Raw genomic sequence first — 9,637 nt, 5'->3', positions numbered from 1 at the left:
GAGATGTCAGGTTTATTATAGGGTATGTTAGTTGATTAGATGTCGGGTTTATTATAGGGTATGCCAGTTGGTGATATGCCGGGTTTATTATAGGGTTTGTCAGTTGGTGATATGTCAGGTTTATTATGGGGTATGTCAGTTGGCGATATGTCGGGTTTATTATAGGATAAGTCATTTGGTTAGACGTCGGGTATACATTAATGAGACAGCAAACCAACGACATAAATAAATGCTTTTATTTGAGAGTTTTATTTTCTTATTGATCCCTGATTATAGATATAGCTATGTCACTTGAACAATTGAATCTAGGAAAGAAAAAAACACTTAATCGTTTGCTAAAAATAAAATTGAAGACAATTGTAAGGTTACCTGTAAGTTTTGGCACTTTAAATCCAAATATGTTACCGCTAGCAATGTCACGTGCAGATACGTTGTAAGTGTTTTGTAACCTTACAAATGACAAAATGACACCATCAACGTCTGCTTCCGTAGGTAAATTTGAAACGAATGATGTCATTGTTTCTGAAAAAAAGGAAAAATTTGCTGAAGAATGGTAAGCCATTTCCTATCTTTATCAAAAAGTCTTTTTATCTTCTAAAATGTATATCAAAATGGACGAGTTGTCATTAAAATGGCTAATGCTGTGTTTCTGTACTTATTAGGTATTAATGTACTTACTAAGAATTAATGGAGTTGAATTAGTGCATGACACTCTGAAAAAATCAAAGGAAACTTAGTAATAATGTATTTGTTGCTGTGCTTCATCTCAAAGTCACAGTGAGACAATCTATCAAAAATCAAAATCGCACAATATCCTTCAGGTTCAGGACTCACCCGTAGCAGCGGTTTGAGCCGAATGATTTCAATTGGTAGATGTCAATAAATGTAAATATGCACTGAAGAACACAGGTACAGGGTGAAATCAACAATTTTCAGACTACGACGCATTCGGCACACCTCGGCAAATCTAACAATCTGACGAAGGGTAGCGGAAACTGCCGAGGTTTGCCGATTTATTACAACGGGCAAAGAAATCAAACAATCTGATGTAAGGTAGCGGAATTTGCCAAAGTTTGCCGATCTATTACGACAGGCAAAGAAATCTAACAATCTAATACAGTAAGGTAGCGGAATCTGCCGATGTTTTGTCGATTGACTACGACGAGCAAAGAAATCTAACACATGCTGTCATAGTGATGGAAACTTGTCTCATCAGCAAGCATATCAAATCATTAAAAACAAACACAAAATTTCATCCATTTTTTTTTTACAAAAAATGAGGCGGGGAGGGGTATATAATTATTGTCTTTTCATGAAAACTTCTAGCAAAAATAAAAAAAGTCTTGATTTGGCAATAACAAAAATTTGGACGGGAACGAAAATCAGTGATTTTTATATAATAACCGCACCGTTTTAAAAAAATATTACCTTTTAGTTGAACATCGTCTGTCCTGTTGATTATATCTGTGATTGAATTTAAAGCTTCGGCGACAGTTGTTGCGTATAGGTACAAAGAAACAGGATTAGGAGGTGTTGTTGTATTTCTATTACATTCCTCCGAGATTTTGACCTCTAATCTTTCTGAAATTCTATGAAAGAAAGCACAAATTCAATTGTTACTCTAGTTGAAAAATGGGGTTATAAAAAAAAAAGTCAGAAATTGTTTTATTCCTTTGCCGAAAGGTAGTTTATATTGTTTAATTTTTCAAAAGTTATTATAGTTTAAAATATATGTCACTCAACTTAAGAAGATAGCTCTTATTTAATGTCATTTTAACAAATCAAAGTGAAATAAATTATGCCACCGTATTTCTTTCTATAATACATGATAGAAAAAATACTGTACAATCCTTTATGAAATTTGATTTATCTGAGTTACTTACCCCTATAAAGTTAAGTTTAAAAATGCTTATCAAACAAAGCATATTCTGTTTTTGTAAAAAAAAACAAAAAAAACAAAAAACCAACTACAAAAAACTATGGCATAAAACTATATGATTTTCTTCATTTAGATGAAAAGTCGTACAACGAATCGCATTCCTGCATCATTTTATTTTATTTCATTAAAAAATACCATTTGTCTATGTTTCAACGTCCCCTGACTGGTTTTAAGATAAAGCTGTACTTAAATACTTTTGACGGTCTTTGTTTACTGCTTGTACATTGTACTTAAATTTATCATTTGTCTAACCTGACGTTCTCATGTAAACTCATTCTTCGACATTGTATGTTAGCTAGCCACTTGTTTAAATTATTGCAGTTACAAGGGGCGGATCCAGGATTTGTGAAAAAGGGGGAGGGGGTAATTTCTGAAAACTGAATATATAAAACTTTTGGACGATTTCATGCTAAAAACTGATATTTTTTAATCAATCCCTAAATCCGCCACATATGTACCTATTGTTAAAACTAAGGCTTATCAGAATAAAGCATATATCTATCAACTTAACATGTATAATTATTTATTTACCTTTTTAACTCGTTATACCCGTCCAAAGATTCTATGTATTCCGCCAGCTCATATGCAGTCCTCTTAGAATCTTCAAAATGTTGTGTACACGTAAATAATATTCCAATACAAGAGAAAATATTTAAGGTTATTATTACGGATGCTAATAATTTACGAACAGACATCACGTAGTTCCTAAAATAAACAAGAATGAAAAAAAAAAGAAAATAAATTGTCTTCCGGTTTTCGATGTAAGTTGGTTGTAATCTTTTAGTAGTGCCGTTGGTTATGTTACATCATTTGTGAGGGTCTAGATGGGGGTCTTTCATTTCTGTTTCTTTAATCATTTAGGTAATTTGTTTCTATTTTTTATAAATATTTGCCTTTTTTCTCTATTCTTTATATTTTAGCACCCAATTATTATCTATTTTTTGGGCCTATTGTTCTCTATTTTTCTTTTTATGGCCGATTTTTCTGCAGATTTGACCGATTATTATATATCCTGTAAACCCCATCCAGATCCTCATATATACATTATTGTCAGAAACCGCATGGAAACATGGAAACAATACTACTACAGAATGATTTCGCCAGAATTATATTAACTTAAACATTAATTTGATAATATAAGGTATATATATTATATATTGTTGTTCTCGGCCTAATGTACATGTAATATTTGGACAGAAATGACCACAAATCAATTAACACTTTTAGAAGAGAGTAAACCATCGAATGTGACAAAAATGTATACGTTTATTTCAAGGTCATGTTATTGATTCACTTCTTTATTATCTAAATTTCCAAATGCAAAAAATGGAAGAGACGTTAAAAGAAAAAAAACTAACCCCCCCCCCCGGCCCCACTTAAAAAAAAGAAAAAAAAAAGAAACAAAAAGAAGACATTTCACAAAAAAATATAAGACACGAGTATACACATACATACATAAAGGTTCGATTTTTTATGGTGAAATAATAGACAGATACGATTGTGCAGCGCTGTCGTCATATAGCACAAGGAATGGAATTTTGTTATTTTCTTTTTCATTTTTCAATTCTTCAATGAGATATGCAAAGAATGTGTCAGTTTACTAATTATCGGAATGAATTAACATAATTAATTATGAAATACACAGTCCTATCATTTATATTTTTTATTCCGTTTTTGCCTGACAGAATATATATATATTTATTTTCATTTTGTATTCTTCAATGACGTTTTAAGGATGTACTTAGGTGAAAATAAAAAAAAATCTAGAATTTAAAATTGATGCTATAAGTCAGAAGAATATTAGTTAAGGAACAAAATAAGCTTAAAATACTGATAGGTTATGCAACTCCTTTTTGAGATATTTGATTTTGAAAAAATTGCGGGAAAAGGCTGACTCGGACTTTTACCTTATATTTAGCATTGACATTAATAGGGTCTCAAATCAAATCAAGAATCTGCTTAACTGGTAATGACCTTTTTATGAGGTATTGGAGTCTTCTATGAAAAGAAAATTGGGTGATATGGCGCAAAATATTTTACCCTGTATCGTAGGAAAACACCCAAGAAGTTCGAACATCTGACAACAATTCACAAACCTCACCTGAGTACATCCTTAATATGACTATATTGAGCTGTTACTACTAAAGACAAATAGGCCATAAAAAGTATGTGCAATCTCGTAGACTTAATATATTGAATTGGTTATGATTGGGAAATAAAATTCTACGAGGTACTCCTTGAGAGCAATGATGCATCATGGGTCGACACTGAATACGAGGGTACTAACATATTCGAAGTCTCTGTATGCATTCTGAAAAGCCTGGCATCATGGCCTATCCTTCTTGTCGATTCAGTTAACTGTCAAACAGTTAGCCAGGATCCCAGGCTAGCATTCGAAATAAATAAAACGGTAAAAGATTAAGGAAATTATTATATTTTCAGTCAGGTGATTTAAAACTCTCATGAGTCGAAATTGTTAGGTTAAATATTTATAACTAGTAGCTGAAAAAATGATGCTTCTTGCTTATATTAATTGAAAAAAATTAAACAAATGTCACTTTATTATAATAAACACGAAAAAACATTACATCGAGACGCTATACCTGTCCATTAAAAAAAAAATGGAACAACCAACTCTGGTCATTTGAAAAACATTTAAATAGGAGAAAAATAGATATCAGGGTATGCTCACTTGTTTTTGTTAATATGTCTTTTGATTGAGTTAAGCCATTTCAATTGATATTTTATAGTGTGTCTTTCTATGTTGTGATGTTACACTATTGTTTCAGGTAGGGTGAAGGTTGGCGCCTGTTTAAACGTTAAAACCCGCTGCATTTGTTGGCACCTGTCCTAAGTCAGGAACCTGATGTTCAGAGGTTGTCGTTTGTTGATGTGGTTCATAAGTGTTTCTCGTTTCTCGTTTTTTATATAGATTAGACCGTTGGTTTTCCTGTTTGGATGGTTTTACACTAGTCATTTCGGGGGCCCTTTATAGCTTTCTGTTTGGTGTGAGCCAAGGCTCCGTGTTGAATGCCGTACTTTGACCTATAATGGTTTACTTTTACAAATTGTGACTTGGATGGAGAGTTGTCTCATTGGCACTCATACCATATCTTCTTATATCTATTAAGAAAAATGACTGTTAAGAAAACTAGTCAGGAAAAGAGCGGTACGTGATCATATTCGTCGTGGATTTCAAACAATAATACAGGTAGTATGTACAATGTGTTCAATCTCTAAATCTTCCCGAGTCTGTTATCGAAAGCTACGACTATTAATAGTGAACATATTTAATCAGTTATTATGCCATGAGTTTGTGAGCATGATTGTTTTGTTTTCAGAAATTCAATTTTATGAAGTTTCACTCGTAATATCACACTGGTCAATGTATTATGGCATCCCTATCATTTTTTATTTTAAATACGTCGAAGGAATGTGTAGTATGTTTCAATGATGTATATTCAGATAATATCTTTTCAATTGTATTTTTAAACGCAGTGTATAGTAAGAAGTGTACTAAATATGCAAATTTACCCGAACAGTTTAAAAGTCAATAGTTTCGTTTGATGTGTTTGAGCTTTTGATTTTGTCAATTGACAAGGGACTTTCCGTTTGATTTTCATTGCAACGGACTTCGGTATTTCTGTTATTTTTCTTTTTTCTATTTCTATTCAACAATAAAATATGCGTTATTTTCTTTTTGTAATTTAAGCTTCGTGTCAGGTATGTTATTGAGATTCTATATATCTGATGCTAAGCTATGTGGTGTATATGCTGTGTACAAATTGTAATGTGTACAAATTATAAATTCCCTATGTATGCAAAGAATATCTAAGTGTATAGAAGTATATTTCAAGTGACTGGACTTTTCGTGAGGCAAGTGAGACTTCTGTTGTAAGGACAATCGTCTGCATGCATGGGATGTTTAAATACGCAGTCACGTCTACTATGAACATTGAAACTAAATCCAGCGTGGTTGGGGAATAACTCGCTAGTGAAAGGGCCTCTGTAGATTATCTGTTTGAAGATAAAATTGAGAATGGAAATGGGGAATATATCAAAGAGAGAAAACCCGAACAAAGAGCAGACAACAGCCGAAGGCCACCAATGGGTCTTCAATGCAGCGAGAAAATCCCGCACCCGGAGGTGGTCCTCAGCTGGCCCCTAAATAAAATTGTGTGCTAGTACAGTGAAAATGGACGTCACACTAAACTCCAAAACATATAAATCTACACCAAGAAAACATGTGGATAGCATATACCATTCATTTCTCGAGAAAACAAGTTCATAATTAAATTAGTGATATAATGTGCCATCTTCGACAAAGATTGAAGTTCTTATCGCTCAATATACAAGCAATATTGTTTTCCATTATACATTTATAGATATTGCTTATTAATAATAAATATTTTTCACATAGATGTTCAAAATATGTACATTGTACACGAACCATACACAACGAGAACAAAATCCTCAGGCAAAAATCTGACATTGAGATTAAGTTATCGATTATTATCACGGACGTCTTTTCTTATATATCTATTGGTCCCAGAATTGAGTGACACAATTTATTCATGAATATATACCCATCTTTTCTAAACTTATGGACATTGTGCAAAGAAAAAGAATAAATAAATATATGTGATAGATCTAAAATATTATTATTCCGAAAAAAAAATTAAAATCGAGATTTTTCTGTGTGTCGTTGTAAAGCTACATGTATGTGTGTATTTTTTTTTCTACAAGGAAAAATGATTAAAAAATTTATAAAAATAACTACGTGTAATGAACGAAAAACGCATAGCTCTGATTTTGAAATCTCGTTCAAATGTGATACTATGTAAAATAGTTCGGATCAGTCAAATACTGTTCGTTGGAATATACTATAATAGGTAAACAGATTTGCATTAATTCATGTACAAATGTATAAATTCATAAATTATCCCGATTCAAAATTTTCTTCAGGTTAAAACATTATGTTTACACCTACAGTGACAGAATATGCCAAGACTAAATTCACAATCGGCACACTTCGGCACACTTTGGCAGATCTAACTATCATGTAGGATAGCGGAATCTGTCGAGGTTTACCAAGGGACTAAATTACACGCGTACTTCTACTGTTTCTTGTATTATCTTCATCAGGTACTCTAATTTAAAATTGTTTACAAGTAAATATTTTTGAATTCAAAATGTCAAATAATTCACAGTAAAACTAAACATACGTGGATGATTGCTTGGCAGTTGGTGGTTTCATTTTCAACACATTGGCTTTATCTTGGTGGTCAGTTTTTAGACACATGTGGACAAAGCATCCACCCTAAATTAAAGTATGCAATGCAAATGCATTGATAAATGATTTGATAAATAATACATTAAAAGAAAAAGACTAGAAATAGAATTCAAAAGAATTATGACAAAAAGTAATGCATGTTTGTTTAATCGTCTCCTTAACTAGTTTTTTTACACATGCTTCCATGTGTTAAAAGTACCATTTATAGGTCTTTGATCTTTATTTTTTCTTTTTTTAAGCTGAACAACATCCTAGCTTTTAAGAATACAACTAGGACAGTCTAAGGTCATATTTAATATTTGGGAGTAGGTCAATTTGGAATATGTACCATTCTTTTTGTTGACTACATTCCAACTACCTTATACAAAGTTGAACTTAGATGCATTTGGCTAAAATTATTTATAGATCCCTTTTGATCATATTGCTCTTCGTGTATTTTGGTTCATATTCATCTGTGTGTTTTAAATAGTTGGCTTTGAGCATTCCCGATGAAGATAAATCGAGAAAGCACTTAGGACGCATGTAATTCATTAAGCGTTATAATATTTCTTTTTTCTCCTGCACAATTATTTTTTGATATTATTGTTAAAATCAATCCAATATTGAAATTTGTTCTTTTCAAACAACATTTATGATTAAAAAAAAAAAACAACAAGAAAACAATCGTTGTGTTTTTTTTAACTTTCAATTTGTGCCATTGTTAACGCTTTTGAAAATAAAAAGACACTCTCCTTAAGATCGACAAATAATAATAATCATAGTAAATATTATTCCTTATTTTTATCCTTGAACGTAGATCAAAATCAAATTTCTAATCGAAATACAACTAGTCCAGAAACACGTTGTTTAACAGGTCATTAAAAGATATATGTACCAGTCGTCTTTCATCCGTACCCTTGCATAACCGTTTTTAAATATCATTGTTAAATATCATCGGAATTTTTGAATATGTAATTATTGATCAAAATTTAAAAAACCAATTTCCCCCTTTTTTTTATCAAAGACAATTGGCAGATGGCGAATTCCCAGGTCACTGTCTTAATTAAAATTTTAATCGGAATGATTAATATCCGTAAATGTATAAAAGCTCTAAGTAATAATTCGTAATATATAAAATACCAATATTTCCTGAAGCTTTATTCGTGTAAACCTTCTTGATAAAGTCCGTCTATGTTGAGTGTTAAATCATTTCAAGATTTAGATATTATACATTTATTTCCCGTGCCGGTGGGAGATATGAAGATTTGTTCACCCAAGAATATTCATATTTCACGAGGGCTCTGCCCGAGGGAAATATGATTTTTCGAGGGTGAGCAAATCTTCATATCTTCCGAGGCAAAGGGAAATGAATGTTTTATTCCACTGCCTATGCTTTGTTTACTATCTATACATTAAATATTATTTTGCATACATTTTTTTCTTATCCGCTTGTTTTTGTAAGTCAAACTAAACACGAGATACCCATTGATAAACAGTAAGGATCAAAATTTAATTATAAGTCTTTTTGTTTTATCGTCTGAAATAAATTTGAACATGATAATGATTTTTGCTATCGCTATTTTAAGAAGAATAAGAAGTTCAAAACGTTATGTACATTAACCGCGCGTAACGTCGCACGAAGTAATCCCGACATTTCAGAGGGGAATATGATCCTCAGAATGGAATATGAAGATTTGTTCAATGACACGTGGGATAGTCTCAACCAATCAAATATTGATTAAACTATCAATATGTTTAAACAGTCTTCATCATCAATTTCTTCGTCTGTTGAAACCTTTAAGATTTTTTCTTTTTGAAGAGTTACTATTGATGCCCATTTCATATAGATTAGTATATAGAAATAAATGGTTAGTTAGTAAAAGACGCAGCAATATCTCAATATATTTAGATGTGTGCATCAAGTTAGTTCTAGAACACACACACAAGTTTCTCTAATATGCTTATTATTCCAAAAACTCAATCTAAATTCTATAAACGCTCTTGTTTGATATCTGGAATTTTTTTTTATGAATCAACTTTGTCTACAAATTGAAAATAATGTAGCACAATAGCATCTTTAACAAATATTGAAAAAAAAATGGTTACCGGTAAGTAGTTTAATTCTAATAATAGTATAATAGTTTAATATATTGTATTAGTAAATTTATCATTGAGTTTATGCCATGATATTTGTTGTTTTAGTTTCGTTTTAGGACATCGTAACTTTTAGGACTATCCTAAGACACCTATATATATATATCCCAACTTTAGGACAAAATTTAGGACATATCTTATTTCAGGAGACTTTCGTTTACCTGGCTTAGGACTAAGACGTGTCCTAAGACCATCCTAAGACATGTCTTAGTCCTAGGACAGCTTCGTTGACCCGGCCCCAGAATTATCTTTAGTAAAAACAAAAAATCCTA

The 9,637-nt window shown here is 31.7% G+C and overlaps 1 long non-coding RNA gene across 1 annotated transcript; it reads right to left on the bottom strand.

Annotated features, from left to right (window-relative positions):
* Positions 1-377: 377 nt before the first annotated feature.
* Positions 378-2,618, bottom strand: LOC127723826 (uncharacterized). Its single transcript, XR_007992273.1, has 3 exons — positions 2,471-2,618; positions 1,429-1,589; positions 378-522 (listed from the first exon to the last, which is right to left on the bottom strand). It is a non-coding gene; the product is annotated as an uncharacterized LOC127723826 (long non-coding RNA).
* Positions 2,619-9,637: the final 7,019 nt, after the last annotated feature.

Source organism: Mytilus californianus, unplaced genomic scaffold (genome assembly GCF_021869535.1).
Source record: "Mytilus californianus isolate M0D057914Y unplaced genomic scaffold, xbMytCali1.0.p SCAF_13, whole genome shotgun sequence".
Taxonomy (NCBI): Eukaryota; Metazoa; Mollusca; class Bivalvia; order Mytilida; family Mytilidae; genus Mytilus; species Mytilus californianus.
Note: the sequence above shows the minus strand (reverse complement) of the source record. Positions and strands in the feature narration are given on the sequence as shown.